The 18,517-nt window shown below is 44.4% G+C and overlaps 1 protein-coding gene across 1 annotated transcript in view; it reads left to right on the top strand.

Moving 5' to 3' along the window:
• Positions 1-18,517, top strand: part of FBXL7 (F-box and leucine rich repeat protein 7) — a 778,002-nt gene that overhangs the window by 629,516 nt on the left and 129,969 nt on the right. The gene's annotated exons all lie outside the window — the stretch shown is intronic.

Here is an 18,517-nt window from a genome sequence, read left to right as displayed (position 1 = left end):
AAGGCTTCCCACTCAGCACTGGACTAATCAATGGCAAACATGCAGCATCAAAAGCCAGAGAGAGGCCCTTCGGTTGGTATGTGATGCTAACTTATGCTTCAGGATAAAGATGGCTTGATGCTGTCACCACTGGTAACAGTTGCACCGCAAGACATTTGTCTCTAATTCTGCTTTGTATTACGTTCTGTAACTTGTGGACGTATGTCCATGCCTGATCTGTATTTTCCTCAGCCACGCCCTGTCAGTCACATGGTTCGCATTGGCATTTTTCGAATGAAGTCACTACCCTGCCATTCTGTCACATCAGTTTGACCCTATGCCACTTGTGTCTGTCGGTGGTGTCTTTTTCTGTGTCACTCCATAGATTACTGATAGACTCTGTGCTCTGCAGTTCCAGTAGGGGCTCCTTCAGGGTGATGGTGGTTTGTTAATATATAACCTGTTGGATATGAAGAACACAACACCTACAGTTAGCTCCAATATCCACATATATGTACACACACACACACGCAAACACACACACTCAATCACTCTGCCTGGGTCTATTATGTCAAACAGAGGCTATGTTGACAGAACTGTAGCCGTTCTGTAGCCTTTTATTGCTTGGCAAGGAGGGGACGTCTTGCTGTCCTTTTAACGTGTCTCTGATGCTTCTTTAAAAGAAATGGTGCCTAATTGTTATTTTATGGGTTCTTGTGGAGAGTACTAACACCCTATGGCACTCGATAGTGCTCTTGAAAAAATATCATTGAAAAACAAGTGTGTTCAGGGTCTAGGAAATTTGAGGTGGTGGAAATCCAATCATACAATGTGTGGCCATCGTATAATGAACCGGGTTCCATATGAGTACAGCTTAGACCCAAACACCTCTAAAATCAAGTTTAGCAGAGCAATAGAGTGGGATTGTTAACATGCCACTGATCTAGTGCCAACCAGGGATCAATAAAGACTTGTAACACATCCCTTTGGCCCATATACATTCACCCAACTCACAAATTCCTGTTTCACTGTTTCGTTATTTCTAGTTTGAGTTAAATCAGTGTTTCATAGTACAGGCTCATTCCTAACACAAAAAATACATAACTAAACCTGTAATCAACTTTCTTTCCTCTGGTCGATGGACCAAAAGTTGAGAAGTTGATGGTAATAATTAGAACTAACTAACTATCTATTCTTCTAAATAATTTACAAACACAATGTACGGTTAATATTGTTTATTGCAAAATATTGTGAAGGTAAAATGCTCATCATGTACAGGTTACAAAGCAAACAAAAGATTCAAACACAGAGAGATAGAGAGAACATTTTTGTATGCAAAACAGTGTCAAACTCATATTAATCGAACATATGCAGATGAAGGAGTGGATAAGCGGAGAGACAAAAGGTTTCAAAGGCAAAATACATTTGCAAAAGATTATGTAAAGTACGGATCATTTATATAATACTAACCTAAAGAAATTCGGGAAATACCACCCCCTGGCCACGGGGATAGTAGGGGTCCCCTGAGACTGATTCAGGTAACAAAGATTATCAGGATACTGGTTACAGGATAGGGTCTGGAAACAGGAAGGCCTCAGCAAACTGACGGACAGCGACGATCTCCCTCTGAAATCCTTCTCAACTGCGACTACCCCACACCCCCTGGGGCACCTCAATTATAGCCTAAACCTACATGTCCAATCCACACTTGTTGAAACATTTATGGAAACTCATTGGCTGATTTGGAGGGAGTTCTATCCCCCCACTATAGTCACGTTCAATTTTTCATGGTGTTCTTTGTTAAGTTTATTCCTCATTACATAAACACGACTTTTGAAATCACATTTCCTTTAGTAAGCTACAGGTTACAAATTTCTACATTTCCATTGTTAAACACTGCCGCTTCTGCGGAAGAGGTATGTACATTTCTTCTCGTTCCCATGGCCATCCTTTCATTTTTTGGCAGAAATACAACGCACTTCAAAGGACATCTGCCTTCTGCCTTTTACTCTCTGTCGGAACTCAATTTTTGACTCTTATTCACATTTGATTTCTTTTAACACTTGAATGTCATGCAAAGATGTAGACCCAAACAAGCATCACTATGATGAACATGAACACAGACATGTATTAATTTCATGAATACAATCCTCACTGTTTTACCACCCACTACTTGCACTATCGCAGATTATTTATCTAGCTAAGCATTAATTCACAAAGCAGCGTTATTATTATGTTTTTGAAGCAGAACGCAAATGTGGCCTAGTTTTTCATGCATTAATCTCCACATGAGTGCACGCATGCGCAAATCCTTTTCGCATGCGCAAATCATTTTCCTTTTGTCCAGTGTTTTCGTGTTTGTACACATAAATCTCACAGCACACTGTTAGTAAATATTACTGGGGAGTTACTTCAAGCAGGTTTTATTTCTCAAAACCCTGCTCCATCAACTCCCCCCTTTGATGGCATTTTTGAGCAATCACAAAATTACCCATCATACTAACTGCCTCCTTTATTTTTATCTAAAGGTCTGTACTTCTTTCTCATTCCGCCATTTTCTCATCTAAATCTTTCATAATTACATAAAAATCCCCTCTCATATCCTCTAGTTCTATTTCTTCTCGCTTTTTTTTCTAGTTCTACATTTATTGTCTGATTCTTGCATCTTCTTCCTTCCTTGCAATTAATCCAACCTGATGAGACACAGAACGCACCAGATCAGCCAATCCTTTGCAATAATCAAGCCCTAAATCATCAGAAATATTCATCAGTTTGTTTGCTGGTACAATTGCTTGTCTCATTGCTCTTTCCATTAGGACTTCATGAGGACTCAATCCAGTTTTTTCTCTCATCAGGAATGCTTCTTAGACTTGTCAATACCGGGGATGAAGCGTCAGGCCATTTCAATGTTGTGGATGCACAAACTTTTCCCAGTCTAGATTTTATAGTACCATTAATTTGCTCGACCACTCCAGATGCTTCTGGTCAATAGGCACAATGCAGCTTCTGCTCAATCTGTAATGCTGCACAAATCATCCAAATTATCTCGTTATTAAAATGAGATCCTCTATCTGTTTCTAAAGTGACTCGAAAACTGAACCTTGGGATTAGTTCTCTTAGAAGCAGCTTCGCAACCATGAGATATCATTCCTTCTTGTTGGATAGGCTCTACCCAACTAGAAAACAAACAAACAACAACCAACACATATTTTAGTCCGTTATATGGGAGAAGCTCGATGAAATCAAGCTGAAGCCTCATAAAGGGTCCTGCTGCTTTTCCAATTCGTCCCCAACTCCCTACTGTCTTTCTACATGGATCTTGCCACTGACATGTAATACACCTCTGGCATAGACTCTCTGCAATGACCTTGAACTTTGGGTTGTACCATGACTGCTTGAAGACCCTGATCATTACATCTCTTCCAACATTTGCAATTCCATGGTACACCCTTGCCATTTGGGATAGTAAAGAATCTGGCATGACTGCTCTTTCTTCCATATACAAACTTCATCTTCTGCTTTCTGCTTGCAGCCTAATTTCTTCCATATTTCTTTTTCCTCATCACTTGCCTCTTCTTGTAACTGTCCAATCTCATCCCAAGTCTCCCAGGAAGAAAACATTAGGTGGCAATTGGTATTTTTCTTCTCCACCCCTCTGTTTATTGCAATTGAATTTTATGCACAGACCCGCACTACTTGATCGGCGTATCTGTTACCGTTTGCCACATAATCATTTCCTGACTTATGTGCAGAACATTTGACCACTGCAATCTTTTTAGGCAATTGCAAAGCATCCAATAAATCTTTCACATTTTTGCCATTTCTAATCAGAGTACCTGAAAAAGTCAGAAATCCCATTTGCATCCATAACTGTCCGAATTCATGAACCACCCCGAAACCATATTGCCTATCAGTTAATATGGTTACTCTCAAATTTTTGCCAATTTTGCAAGCTCTAATCAAAGCTATCAGTTTAGCAATTTGAGTTTACCCCTTCTAGAAAGGATGCTTCTAGTACTTCAGCTACCATTCACACTGCATAGGCAGAACTCAATACACCTCTTGTATTGTGATAGACCTTGTCATACATAGGACCATAGTGATGTCAGAAAGTACTGCAATTACCATTGTTTTCATTACGCAAATGACCAACAGGTAGCACTTGGGAAAGGTGAACGGTGATTGTTCTGTGTAACGCTGAACTCCAGTGGGAATTACATTTTTCTTAAATGAAGAGAGAGATTCTTATGCTAAAAAATGTTTTTGTGATAAAGCTGTAATGCTATCAACTGTGCTCTGCAAAAGTATCTGCATATTCTTAAGGCCGAGAGTATTAAGGAGTGTAGACACTCGCAAAGAGCTGGTCTTTTACCTATAGATGTAATCAGGTTTGAGGTATAGCATGAATGTACAAGTGAAAGAACCTATGTAGGAACCAGGACAAGTAGAAACTTCGACCATGAGTTACAGATGCAATATTTCAAGTGACTGAAGAGTTTAGGTTGACTAAACCGAAGGCAAACTGTGGAAAGAGACACCCCATCACATGCTAACACATAGAACCAACAAAAACAAGCACTGACGTTGCCAATAGGTCTCGCAGTAGGAAAGTTGGAGCTATTACAATTGCAAATAACAATGCCTTTTATTTTTGTTTTAATTTTAAAAACATAAAGGGCTTTGTCATTTACAAAACCAATAGCTCCAACTTTCCTACTGCGAGACCTATTGTGCACTGCACAGTGTGGGTGTGAGTGGCGTTGCGTGGGTGAGTGGCATTGCGTGTGTGAGTGGCATTGCGTGTGTGAGTGGCGTTGCGTGTGTGAGTGGCGTTGCGTGTGTGAGTGGCGTTGCGTGTGTGAGTGGCGTTGCATGTGTGAGTGGCGTTGCGTGTGTGAGTGGCGTTGCGTGTGTGAGTGGCGTTGCGTGTGTGAGTGGGGTTGCGTGTGAGTAGGGTTGTGTGTGTGAGTGGCGTTGCGTGAGTGAGTGGTGTTGCTTTGAGTGAGTGGCGTTGCGTGGGTGAGTGGCGTTGCATGTGTCAGTGTTGTTGCGTGGGTGAGTTGCGTTGCATGTGTGAGTGGCGTTGCGTGAGTGAGTTGCGTTGCGTGTGTGAGTGGTGTTGCTTTGAGTGAGTGCCGTTGCGTGGATGAGTGGCATTGCATGTGTGAGTGTTGTTGCGTGGGTGAGTGGCGTTGCGTGTGTGAGTGGCGTTGCGTGTGTGAGTGGCGTTGCGTGTGTGAGTGACGTTGCGTGTGTGAGTGGCGTTGCATGGGTGAGTGGCGTTGCGTGGGTGAGTGGCGTTGCGTGGGTGAGTGGCGTTGCGTGGGTGAGTGGCAAGTTGGAAGTTCGGTGGTTTTATATTTACATAAGGCAGAGTGAAGTTCCCTCCTAATTCTGGCATATAAACATATATTCCCAGCATAGGTTTTATTTCAAATGCAGTGCTACGATGAATGAGCGCCAGGTCTGCTGGTGTTTCGAAAACACTGGCTGATTGAGTCTTGGTGTCAAAAACAACTGTGTAAGATGCTAATAATTTAATTCACTTGTGGTGGGTGCTGCACAGATGATGAGACAACAACAAATACATGTCTGCGAAGAATAAAGCTCTAGAAAGACCCTGAAAAGAGAGGCGGCCCTGAGTCAGCTTCTTCAGCACAGCAAAGGACAGTTGACTTCCCCACACTGGCAGATCTTCAGGCACCGCCGACTAAGGGGTCATTCAGCTGCTGCTGCAGGATTATACGAAAGACATCACTGCCTGCTTCAGAATACTACCAGGGAGCCCTTGGACTCGGATCTCTCTTTGGAGAAATCAAAGGCACAAACTGATCACGGTGAAACATCCTTGGCGAGCACGAGAACAAGATGAAATCAAGTCAGAGACCTTGGGGAAAACAAGCTCTTGGCATTGCTAAGATTAGGTGGGGGGAGGAGAAATGCGGCTCGGGAGCAAATGGTAACGAGCGCGTGAATGGGAAGAGCCGTGGGAGGTGGGAGGGGAAGTCGGAAAGTGCCAAGTGCAGACGGGGGGCGGGGTGTGGAGCCTTTGAAGTGTGTGTGGCTTTCATGTGGAGTTCTGGGTGGGGGTGCAGCCTGCGTGAGGAGGTGGTTGATGCATAGATACCGGCCTCTATCTGGTTGGTAGGTGTGCGGGCAGGTGCAGGTGTCATGAAATCGTATGTGGCCGTGTCCCTGCCTACCTACTCTGGAAATCGGAATGGCCCGAGGGTAGGGAGTGTGGGCCTGGAGGGGTTTGCCGGTGATGGGCAGATGAGTCACTGCTGTGGATGAGCTGTGCCAGCGTCCCGGAGATAAGCATTAACCCTTCACTGCCCAGGGCTGCACGAGGAGGATACTGCCAGTGGCGGGAGGCTGCGAGAGTGGATAGCAGTAGAGAATCGAGGTCTGCTGCGGGGGCACTCAGTGGTGGGCGAGGGGAAGTTGAAAGTTCTGCGCAGCACGCCTGCCTCCGCCTCGAAGCGCTTCCTGCCCTCGGGCAGGCTGTGTTTTGTCCCCGTTGCGCGCTCTGGCCCTGGTCTCGGGAAGGCCCAGTATGAATGGATAGGAGGAGGGCACTGTCACAGGCTTGTGAATAGACCTATCGATTATCAGTGACGCTGCGTGTGCTGACGTCTGGCACCGCTTCATTCACCCTGTAGAGCGGTCTCGCAGCTCGACGTGGTGCATCCTGCGCACTCACGTCTGAGGAGCGCCAAGAACAGTCAATCAATGCGAGCTACGGAAAACACTGGAAGCAGCAATGATCTAGTTATTGAGTCTGCACTACACACACGCAGCTGTGCGCGCAGGAACAATGCCACAGTCCTGCCCCCGCCCAAGTCTCTGATGGTAATAAAGAGTAGAAATTAATCCATATTTCTTTAGTTTTCCATGCCCGTCTTGCATGGTAGGGTGGTGATAGCTACACAGTCCTGCCCCCGCCCAAGTCTCTGATGGTAATAAAGAGTAGAAATGAATCCATATTTCTTTAGTTTTCCATGCCCGTCTTGCATGGTAGGGTGGTGATAGCTACCCATTCCCCCTGACGGTTGTAAGTCTGAGAACTGTGCTGGCAGAGGCTGACGGGTGACATATTCTGAACCCCAGGAAGCCGCTCTCAGGGCAAGGCTGTGTTTGCGGGGAGAGAGAGGGAATGTGCTGGTGTGGGAGGGGGGAGGTGCTGGTGTGGGAGGAGTGCTGCTAGGGCAAGGGTGTGTTTGCGGGGAGAGAGAGGGGAGGTGCTGGTGTGGGAGGGGGGAGGTGCTGGTGTGGGAGGAGTGCTGCTAGGGCAAGGCTGTGTTTGCGGGGAGAGAGAGGGGAGGTGCTGGTGTGGGAGGTGCTGGTGTGGGAGGAGTGCTGCTAGGGCAAGGCTGTGTTTGCGGGGAGAGAGAGGGGAGGTGCTGGTGTGGGAGGGGGGAGTTGCTGGTGTGGGAGGAGTGCTGCTAGGGGAGGAGAAGCCCTGGCCGTGAATGCGCATGCATGTTTGCTCACGTGATTCACGCGAACTGCAAGAAAACCGCAGGGCTGAAAGCCCTTGGTTTGAAGAGGATTTTGCGGACTTGAATTCTCCCCATTTCCCATTCCTGCGGAATGGTAAAGGCGAGACCTAAAGCTGGGAAAGACTCATGTTCGAGTTCACTGTTAGACTAGAGAGACAGTGACAGTGTGTTGAAAGAGAGTAGTTGGAATGTTGCATTCCTACATTATAAAAGCAAAAAGAATAGACGATGGAAGCATTGATACACAAATCATACTTTCAACCTCATTCACAGATCTGGGTTTAATTCATCGTTTGTTTGCTCACCAAGCCACACCAGTTTGGACCCAGCCATGTGCAAATCAGTATTGACCCTTCATTATAGCACTTCCGGCAGTGTTAGTCATATTACACGAGATGAGTGAAAAGGACATGCTCCACAATAAAGCATTTTTATGACTTTTGTACATTGAAATTTACTTCTGCCTCAATTATCGTTGTCCGGTGAAAGATGCAATAACTATTGTAGCTGATAAAATCCCAAACCATCTGGTTCGGAATTTTTCTTGTACGAAATTAACACCTACCCCCGGTTGTGGCCTCAAAAGTGGATCATCACAAATATGCATGCACCAGTAATTTAATTCCTTTAGGCTTTTTTCCCTTATAAATATCCGCAGATTTAAACTGCCAAAATGTATCTGAGGATGCGGATTTTGAGTTACTGGTTGCGAATTCAGTGCTTAATTTGTAAACAAAAAAAAGTGCCAGGGCTCTCGTCTGGAGGCCACTGCAGCTTGCCCCACACATTGTTATTGTTATTGTTATTTTAATTTTATACCGCGCCTAATCACCTGCAGGCCTCTAAGCGCCCGGAAAGATGGAATAGGACAATAACACAACAAGGTCAGAACAAAAGATCGCATTGCTCCTGCTGACACTGCTAATGACAGTATCAACACAACTACTAACCATCACACTCCTACAAGTGTGACTGTTCAGACTATTTCAGCCCTCCAAAGCTATGTGAATGGTGTGGGCGGCGAGTAATAGTCATTCTTAATGTTTATTGAATTAATATTTACCTGTTGTTGTGGTCATCTCAAAATAAGCCATACAGCACCACCCTGTGACAGACTGTCACAAGCACCGGTGTTGACAATTATGTGCCCGTGCCGACCACCAGAAAACCACCGGCTCAAATTAAGCACTTGTTGCGATGAAAACGACACAACTCATAGTTCTATATTTCTGAGGCCTGCAAAAACTGTGGATTGTGGTCAGGTTGGAATTTAATGTGGCACTGGTAATTAGGCTTATGTGTTCCATTTTTATTGTTTTATTATACATGGGAGCATGCAATCACTGTATTAAAGGCCATCACTACTGTTTAAAAAAAATCCCATCTCTAATACAGTTGTGTTTTGATGTCTCTAGTCCCCTGTAATAAAATAATGAGGTAGTTGCTTAGTTGACTTCTGAAGTCACAATGGCTGCTGTTAAAGCTAACAACCAGGGTGAAAGTCAGGTCATGCAGCACAATGACAGCTGCAAGTTAAACAAGGAAAACAGGAGCTGGCTTTTCCTTCTCATAAAATGTGTTTCTAAAAAGAAAAAAGTGATCTACAGAAAGATGTTTATGGCAATGTTTTTTCCCCCCTCCATTAGGTCATTATAGAAAAGACAGGATCTGTGCATGTTTCTAAACAATCTGAGCCACTGCATTTTTAACCTGATGAACATTACCCAGAATCTAATGTTTTTTTGCAAAAACGAACTGCTTTTTGGTGTGTTCAATTTCACATTGCAGATTATGTTTCTATTCTTCAGATCTGCAATGAACGTGAACGAGCAAGACCCCAAGGACTGATTCATTTTCTTAGGAATGGGTGTCGGCCTGACTATGTATTGTAAAGAATAAAATGCCCTCTGCCATACATTTGAAACATATTTAAAGTCACCTTGGAATTCCATCACTGTAGAAGGGACTCGGCCTTTGGCCTTGTTTCTTTATATGGCCATGAAACTCCTCAAGAACTTGCAAAAACGTATTATGGATAGCGGGCGGGGGGGGGGGGGGGGGGGGGTTAATCCATATATTATGTTTTGATGTCAATTTCCATTAAACATGGTTACTCTCAGTTGCGCCTTTTTTCTGCCTCCTTGATATATTATGACTCATCTGACACCATTTTTTATTAAACCCTTACAGTTTTTGTTGTTGACCAATGGTCAAGTATTTGTATGTAGCACTTAGCAAAGTACAGTAACTTCTGGGGATTTGTTTAATTTACCCAGCACTCCTTCCATTGTAAAAAAGAATAATTGTCCTCCTCCTGGGATTGCTCCCTCCTCAGGTTCTGGGCTGGCACATTGTGTGAAGGTAAAATTAAGATGCTGGGATCTCTTTTGTCTCCATGGCACACCGCCTTATTGAACTTAAAGAATGCTCTTTACCCGCAAACTCTCTGCGGGTTGTAGAATTAATCGAAAGGCATCTAATTTCTAGAAGGAATGAATGTTTAATGTGTTTAATTTAATTAAAGAGATGAATGGCAGTTGTTAACTACATTTATAGTGGCGCTAAAGTTATAAAAAGCTTAGCGAGTTTTCACAGGTAGTGCCCGAGTCAGGAACCCTGTTTCCATGGAAAGGGGGGCAGCAATGCAATATTTTAGTTTTGCTTAATAGCAGTTTTGCTGCCTCCAAGGGGTGCCTCACCTAATTCCATACTTCCGCACAATGAGATCGTAGCAGGGGACATGTTACCAGGTGCCAACAGGGTCAAGTAGCTACAGAAAATGTATTTAATCACAAAAGGACCAGTGGTTAGTAAAGAGACATGCAACACAGCATACTCTGGGATCTGGAGGATTTTGATGCCTTGGAATGGTGTCTTGCAAAGGACAGCGGACACCATACACTTCTCTCAAGATGGTGTCTCCCGGCAGTGAGTGATAATGTACGTTGAGCCCTCTCTGCCAGGAAATGCAGTAACACAGCAGGTTTTGCCTGGCATTTTCTTGGCATCCAATGCCATCTTAAGGATTTCTGTGGCATGGCCCAGGCAAGACACACATTAGGACCTCTTATACAGCACACCTTTGACTTTATTACCCTTTATCAGATCATTTAGGTCCTCGTGATACCAGACAATATTGAATTATACAATAAACTTTCAGAAACAGGGGCACAAAAACCGCAGAAAGCTAAAGGTGCCCAGCGTGAGATAACCATAAAGAGAAGCGAAAGAAGTAGAGATTGATAGACAGAGGTAAGAAATACGGTGTGAGGTAAGTGTGGTGAGGTAGAGGGAGAAAGAAGATTATTTTTTACTTTAATTGCTACTATTGCCTTTGAGCGTGAGGGTTAAGGTTTGACAGTCCGAGCGTGCAAAGCTGTAAAAAACAATCTGTTTTCGATTCACATCGTTATCACTTTACCTGGTGTCCCCAAGAAGGCTGGGGGTCTCGTCAATTGCTCACTTTGCCTATGCCTTAAACCCACCTGTGGTAACATTGGCGTGCAACTGGTAGCCTAGCCAGTGCTTAGTGTGTAAAGATTCATGCTCTTCCCAAGGGATCAGGGGTGAAGCCTTGCTTCCCCATGGTGTCGGTAGGGCCAACTCAGATTTCCTGGAGATCGTCCAGTGTACCCCTGCAGCTCCAACCTTTGAACAAACCAACAAAAGAGTGAAATTATTTCGGGAAGCCCTGTCCCTGCCAAGATGGTTGTTCAAACTTACAGCATTGGGTGAGGTATATGTCAATGGCTTGTTGTCCTGTGAACAGAGACTGGGATTCGGTAATGTGCACAACTGGCTGTAAATTACTGCCGAAACCTAATACCTCACCTCTCTAGCAACCCTTTTTAATGAGTTCTGCTCAATGTCCGGGGGTAACACTCTGGTAGTGCCAGATGTACTGTACCAATCTGCATATAAACAGGAGATGCTTAGGTTCAATAAGGTTCAAAAACACTTTTTAAAGGCAATCCAGGGTGGATGTCAACATTTGAATTATGGATGCCTCCTGATGTAGGACCACGAGTATGGCAGCCTCTTCCAACCAGGGAGGACCTGGCCATTCAGTCTGGACTGTCATGGGGAGCTGGGTCAAGACTGATTTGCATATGGCTGGGTCTAAACTGGAATGGCAGGGTTTGTAAAAACACCCAATGTATTTAGGCCCAGATCTCTGCACTGGGGGTGAATGTTTGACATTGTTCAGCATCCCGTCCATCAAATGTTTTTTTTGCCTCTTCCAATCCGTACAACTTTATTATTCTTCAAGGCACCATCAACTGAACTAAGTTAACCACTAGAACAGTCAGAGTCATAGCAAGGGTAAGCTGGACCCTAATACAAGCAAGCAAAATGTGCCCCTTATAAGTTGTAGAAAACAGCCATAATTGTGGCGCAGGTGCCCACGTTGCCAGGGCACCTGCTGAACTGATTATAGTGGTTTCCCTGTCCTCATTCAATGGAAAAGGCATTCCTTAGCAAATTGCATCTAGACCTCGTGTTACTGTATATTTAGGTTCTGAGATAGGAACCAGAACAACAGATGGAAAATATCAAAATAATTTATTTTAGACAATTGCTGTTCTTTAGCATTTTCCCTAAAAAACGTATTCCTTTATGTACGTAAGTATGTGCACATAAATCTATCTTCTTTCAAGTAGCCAATTGAGGGACATGTATCTCTTACACCAGGAAAGGTGGTGAGTTTTCTGACATTTATTCCAACACGATAAGTTTAATAATGACATTTAGACTTCCCATTCAGTCACTGATGTAAATGCTTCTTGAAATAAACAGGGTTTGTTTCACAAATATTTTGCTCTAATTTGCACTTTTAGTATTCCTAGTATAGTAAGTCAGAAGTAGTACAAGAGTAAGTCACAGATACTCATAGCAAAATCTTTGTAAGTCAGGCCTGTGGTCTGTACTGCTGAGCAGGAGTCACAGCTTCTAATTTTGGACTAAGGGGCAGATTTAAAAGCCCCTTGCGCCTCTTTTACGCTGCCGTTGCGTCACTTTTGTGACGCAGAGGTGGCGCAAAAGATATCCCATGGTGCGGGGTATCTACAATGTGATGCATCTCCCAGATACGTCACGTTGTAAAGCCCTGTGGCAGAAGGAGGCGTTCCATCGCGCGGGGGGGGGGCGTGACGCATCTGTGCCGTTTTTGCCCCATTGTAAATGCGGCGCATCCAGGGTGGCGGAGCTGGGGCGCACAATTACTGGTGCATCCCTGCTGATATGCAGGGATGCGCCAGTAATTGTAAATCTGCCCCTAAGTGTTTGAAGGGTCAACCCCTTAGTTGCCTGAGTCATCTGTCACACACCAACAGCATTGTGAATGTCAGCCCTGAATTGTCTCATGGGTTGTCTTTAGAGCCACAAGGCATCAAAACAATTTCTACCCCAACTAATCTTGCCACTTCAGAAAATCAATTGTAGCAACTTTGGAGGTTCAGAAATGTTTTTCGAGTGGGGCGGGATCCTGAAACTATCATTAAATAACTTCAAAATGGCAGTCAGCAAAGATGGCCACTTGGCGTCTGAGCACCCCAAACAGTGCATTATTTGATTTCTAAAAACATAAGTGCCTGCACCCTTATTTGTTCTTATGAGCCTGACACCGGTGCAGCTCATTGCCATTCTTGTCAAATATCAAGGCTGCCTAGTCTTGATTATAGCGCATGCCTTTACCCTCCACCATCTTACAAGTCCTGTATCTTTAGCTCACTCTTGCAGGTTAGTTTTCATCCCAGCTTTCTCCATTTATTTCTATTTTTATATAATTCTCTTTCTCATTTTGTACTCCTTTCAGATTTTTCTTTCTTGCTTCGTTCACAGTCTAATGATAAACAAATGTGTTCCAGTATCCAAAGTCGGGTGTTGGTGTCCACACAAATTAATCACTGGTTTATTGCAAGTTTGAATTGTTTGGTGTTGGAATTAAGACACGTTTTTACTTTATCATTATTTTTTACGATATGTAATAACACTGGGAGTAATAATTCCACAAATGGAAATCCACATGGAAAAATATGCGAAAACGTGAAAATTTCTCCCCACGCACCTGTGTGTGTGTGTGTGTGTTTTAACGTGTGCTTCCACCCTGTTGAAGCTTGCTGAACTCACAGATGTATCTGTCCACAGTTGCGGCCCGTGGAGGGAGTTGCGTGGGCGGAAAGACGGGGCGGGGAGGGGCAGGGAGGGGGGTAGTAAACACCAGAATATGGATGATTGGAGGTAAGCAAACAAATAAATAAAACGAATTTCGTAGCACGCTCTGCACCGCATTTTGCGATGCAGGGCGCACAACGAAATTCGTTTTATTTATTTAATTGTTTACTTACCTCCAATCACCATATTCTGGTGTTTACTACACCCCACCCTGCCGGGGGATTGCCCGGTGCCCGCTACTACCAGTCCGGGCCTGCCTCCCCCCACCCCCCGATATGGAACTCCCTCCACGGGCCGCAACTGTCTGTCCATGATTCCAGAACAACTGGGTAACACATTTCTCATTCATTCGGGACGGACTGGACTTTATTTCATTGGTACGAGTAACCGGTCTCGGCCGAGGCTTTCCTTTCTACTTCCATGGGGAGTGCGTTTGACATTTAGAGCGAGCTGTGCAACCACCCGGTGCAAGCCATTTCTAGTCTGCAGAGAAACAAGTGGCTGTAAGGTAGGGGCTTCAAACTGGGGGCGGGGGCCTCTAGGGGGACCTCGGGTGATCTCAGGGGGGGGGGGGGGGCTCCAGGCACTGGCCAAAAGAAGCATTATGATCTGTAATTGGCCATCACTAACATCTTTTGTCATTTATATCCTGCTGGGAGTATGTGTCAAAGGGAGGGATTCCAAATATTCCTAAAAACTCCCAGCCACACACTTTGGATACTTTTAATAGGTACAATTTCATAAATTCATTGTCAAAAAGTTTCAGAGGGGGCCCGATGATTGTTTGTTTGCCACTGGGGAGGCACAGCATTTAAAAGTTTGAAGACCACTGCTTTAGGGTGACCAGATGTCCCGGAGTTGCCCGTGCAGTCCCGGGTTTTCAACAGGTGTCCCCAGTAATTTAGCTCATGTCCTGGGTCGACAGTGGGAGGTGCCTTTTTATGTTTTCCAAAACATGGACAGGTAGCAACTGTTATAAGAAAGCTATTTAATTGATAGGCATGCTACAGGCTTGAAAAATTGTGGTCTATTTTTGTTCTTAATGCCTCTTCTGTAATTCTCTGGTGAGAAGCGCTGCCATTCCGTGTTGAAGTAAAGTTGAAGTCCTTCCTCTATTTTTTTTTTGACTTTCAAGTTCTGGTCACCCTAAGTGGCTGCCAAAAGCACCCCTCAAAGGTTGTCGCTAGCCATTTCGGTGATCAAGGGGACTACCAGTAAACCGGCCACCCGTGGCCTAGACACAGCAGGGTATTGGGCCCCATTTGCCCTTCTGGCTGTTTTGTGTTGTGTAACAGGCAAACAGGCCAAACGCATTCCCCGACCCATGCGGATTAAGGCGCGGGGGCCTGACCTCCATTCCACTCCCTGCCGCTCCCTTCAGAAGGGACACAAATGCAGACTCAGGCTCCCCTTTGTTCCCAGCCGCAGTAGCATATTTCTAGGGCATTAACCTCTGCAGGTGATCTTCTCATTTCACTGCATTTCTTTGCTGCACAACAAAGCCTTCCAGCGGGATATCAGCCCTGGGGATTTGATTTTGTAAATTTAATTTGGTTCGAGTAGGAGGCTTTTATCTTTTCTTCAGTAGATGTTTTGGGTTGCCTGAGTGTGGGAGGATGGAGCACTCTTTTTTGATGCTGAAAATGAATTCTGATCAGCATTTTAACTTTCTAAAAAATCATATATTAAAGTGTTTGTTTTCCTGTTTACCATGTAATCACAGGCACGTTTTTTTTCATGACGCACGCTGGACTTTTGTAGGGTCAGACAGGTAGTAGAGCCTATTTAGTTCCACACACCAAACCCAAAAATTGTACACATTAGACACAACTCATGGCGCCACCACGCATGCAACCCAGATTCAAGCTATATAACTGCTACCTTACAAAACACTTCTGTATCCAGTCTAAAATCATATATCAACCTGTACTTAACTTACCACACCCTCATTATCTTAGAATTACATCAATGGCCTATAGGGCAATTTCATTAACTACAAGGGAAGGGGAAAGGGTCAACCACATACAACTCTACCAACCCGAACCCCATGAGGACCAATTTTTACACACATAGAGGGTTGAAGAGAATCAAGATCAAACCCCAAACACACCGTACAACAAAACAAAAAGTGTTTGTTTTGATAATACTGCCCTCACTCACACACCGAAGTGTGTGACATGCTTCATCATCGGGTCTGCTTACAATACGCCCAGGTGTAGCCACACTCTGGACGGAGCATAAGGGAGGGGTTTTGAACATAAAAGACCACTGGACACAATATAACAAAACACAACATATATACATGAACGGATATGTGATCAGTGAGTGTCACCCTGTGACTGGAACTAAAGTGCAACACGTGCAGTTGATCAAGAAGTGTTAAAACTGGTTTGAGGATACCAAACAGGAAATTTATTGACAGGTTCCGCAACCAGGATTAAAAGAAAAGAAAGGATGGGTAGTGTTTACAAGAGAAAATCAAGTTCTCAAAACAGCCCTCCTTATACTGCTGTTGTCAACATGTTTCGACCGACTTACTGTACCATGAGGGTCACCCCGGTCTTCATCAGGACCTGTGTTGCTATTAGTCCTGCAATTGGTCAAGCCGCAATTCGGTCAAAGTACCAATTCCTACTGATCACCCTGGATTCTAATAGAATCAGCATGAGTGGCGGGGATCCCGACAACACGGGAAACATAAGCAAATTTATTACTAATGCAAACTCGACATGGCGTCCTGCAGGTCCGTCTCCCAAGAACACAACTGTTCCGAGGAACGACCTCGTCCGGTTGCCTGCTACTGGATCGCCGTGTATAGGGCAATTTGCCAGAAAGATTGAACTAATAAATCAGTGTGTGGGTGTTTTTTTTTGCCAGTTTTTTGGGCCTGTGTTATGGTCTGTTGGGCCACTTCGTTTTTACTGTTGATTTCCCTGATGTTACCACAACGTTTGTATGTGCTATATGGTCCTTCCCTTCCATCTGAGGAATTCCACTTGCCAATCTGACCATTATTACCTTGCTTACAGTTTTTGCGACTACCATTATCATCGCTTGACGCCACTATCCATGGTCTAAAGCGTCAGCAGTTTAAGTAACAATCCAATGCTTCCTTCACCAAGGGTGCCAATTTTATCTCCCTGAATACTTTGTTTTAGAGAATGAGCAATTGGGAGACCAGCAAGGAATGTAGCACCTTATAAAATGGGACTGCAAGTCTGTTCCTTTCTGATATTCTCTCGCCCCTTGTTATGGATGACAAATCATCCTCAAATAAGCCATATAAGTCAGCTTCACTCGATAATTCAGCTACCTGCTCCTGATTATTTCTCTCCAGGCAGACATTTATAGAAATCAGAACATTCTTCATTGGCTGTGTACTAGTTACTGACAATCATCAATCTCTTACCTCGAGTGGCTTCTGTGTTCAGTCTTGATTATCATAGGATAGTAGACAGGCATGTGTTTGCCCCACTGTCTTCCTTTTGATGTGCCCCCTGGTCATGATAGTCTTTAGTCGTACTTGCCCATACACACCAGACGTTCTGCATGCTACAAGTGCTTTAAATGGGCAGGTACTGCCCAGTAGTAAGTACCTGCACTTCTTTAAACTTAAATGGAGAGTATCTGCGCGTCTTAGCGCTGCTATAATACATTTAATGGGAGAGTACCGTCACTTCACAAGAGCAAACAGGTTCTCTGGATAGTAAGCACCAGCACTTATATCAACTTAAAGCACTATGCTACACCCTTGTAGAGTTGCTGGATTGTGTGCGTTGGAGTGCGAGAAAGTGAAGCAATATGGCCGCTATGTAAACCACATCCCAATCAAAAATACACCTTATTTAAGTGTGACACTCAAGCATCTTCAAAATTATTCGCTGCTATTTGGAATTCCACTCTCTCTTGTCTGCAATGGCATCCTCCTCACTGAAGGAATAACAGCCCCTCAAAAGCATCATCCGTGACCACTACTGAATTTATTATATGTGTTTCTTGTTACGTTGGAAGCCTGAAAAGGTGTTGTCGACCGATAAAGCCAGAGCCAAATGTGGGAGGTGAGAAGAATGGTTGGCAAAAACAAAAGCCAGCAGAAGTCTTAGAAAGGCATAGAGGAGTCGTATAGTCTGCAAGAAAGGCTGTAAGACTATTTTTTGCGCGTGGTACAAAAGAAGCTCCCAAACTAACTCTGTCTGCCCACCAAGGACAATTTCTCAGAGCCACGCATTTATTCCATCATGGGATGATGCAACACTGGGTGGATAGTCCAATGACCTTCAGTAGGTCAAGTCTGACACATGCGTGCATGTATAGTGTGGTTTTGTTATGACAATAATATATATGGCAAATCAAGAGGTTCTTGAATGAATCAGGTGTTCCCCTTTTTTGCCCATACCAAATATTAAATTGGGGGGTTTAATTGTTGTGTCAGATAATGTTTGCAAAATGGAGGAGCACTTAACTTCACATCAGCATACCACTGTACAGCTTTCTTAGCTTTAAAAGCCACAAGTTTGAGATAGCCCTGCAAAGAGACGTTAAAGTTGGGCGCCAAAAAAGTGGTGTAGGAGGGATCCCAAGAACCCTATTCATTGGTGTAATGCAAACCCCCTTGCAGAATGTGCAGAGACGCTGCTGAGTCTCCTACATCTCACAGCAGTGGCGTAATGCAAATTGATGCCCTTCTCCAGAATGGGCTCAATGGGGACCCGCTGAATGGTCGCCCCCCCCCCCCTACACTACAGGTCCCTGATTGGTAAATCAGAGTGGCTTTCCAGAGCATTTATTTCATATTCCTTGTCATTGCACACATTCTGCAAGGCATGCAGTGGCATGGCTTAGAGGGTGAGGGGCCCCCTTCA

This window comes from Lissotriton vulgaris, chromosome 4_1, assembly GCF_964263255.1.
Source record: "Lissotriton vulgaris chromosome 4_1, aLisVul1.2, whole genome shotgun sequence".
NCBI classification, from domain to species: Eukaryota; Metazoa; Chordata; class Amphibia; order Caudata; family Salamandridae; genus Lissotriton; species Lissotriton vulgaris.
The sequence above is the reverse complement of the archived record's forward strand: the minus strand, read 5'-3'. Positions and strand labels throughout refer to the sequence as shown.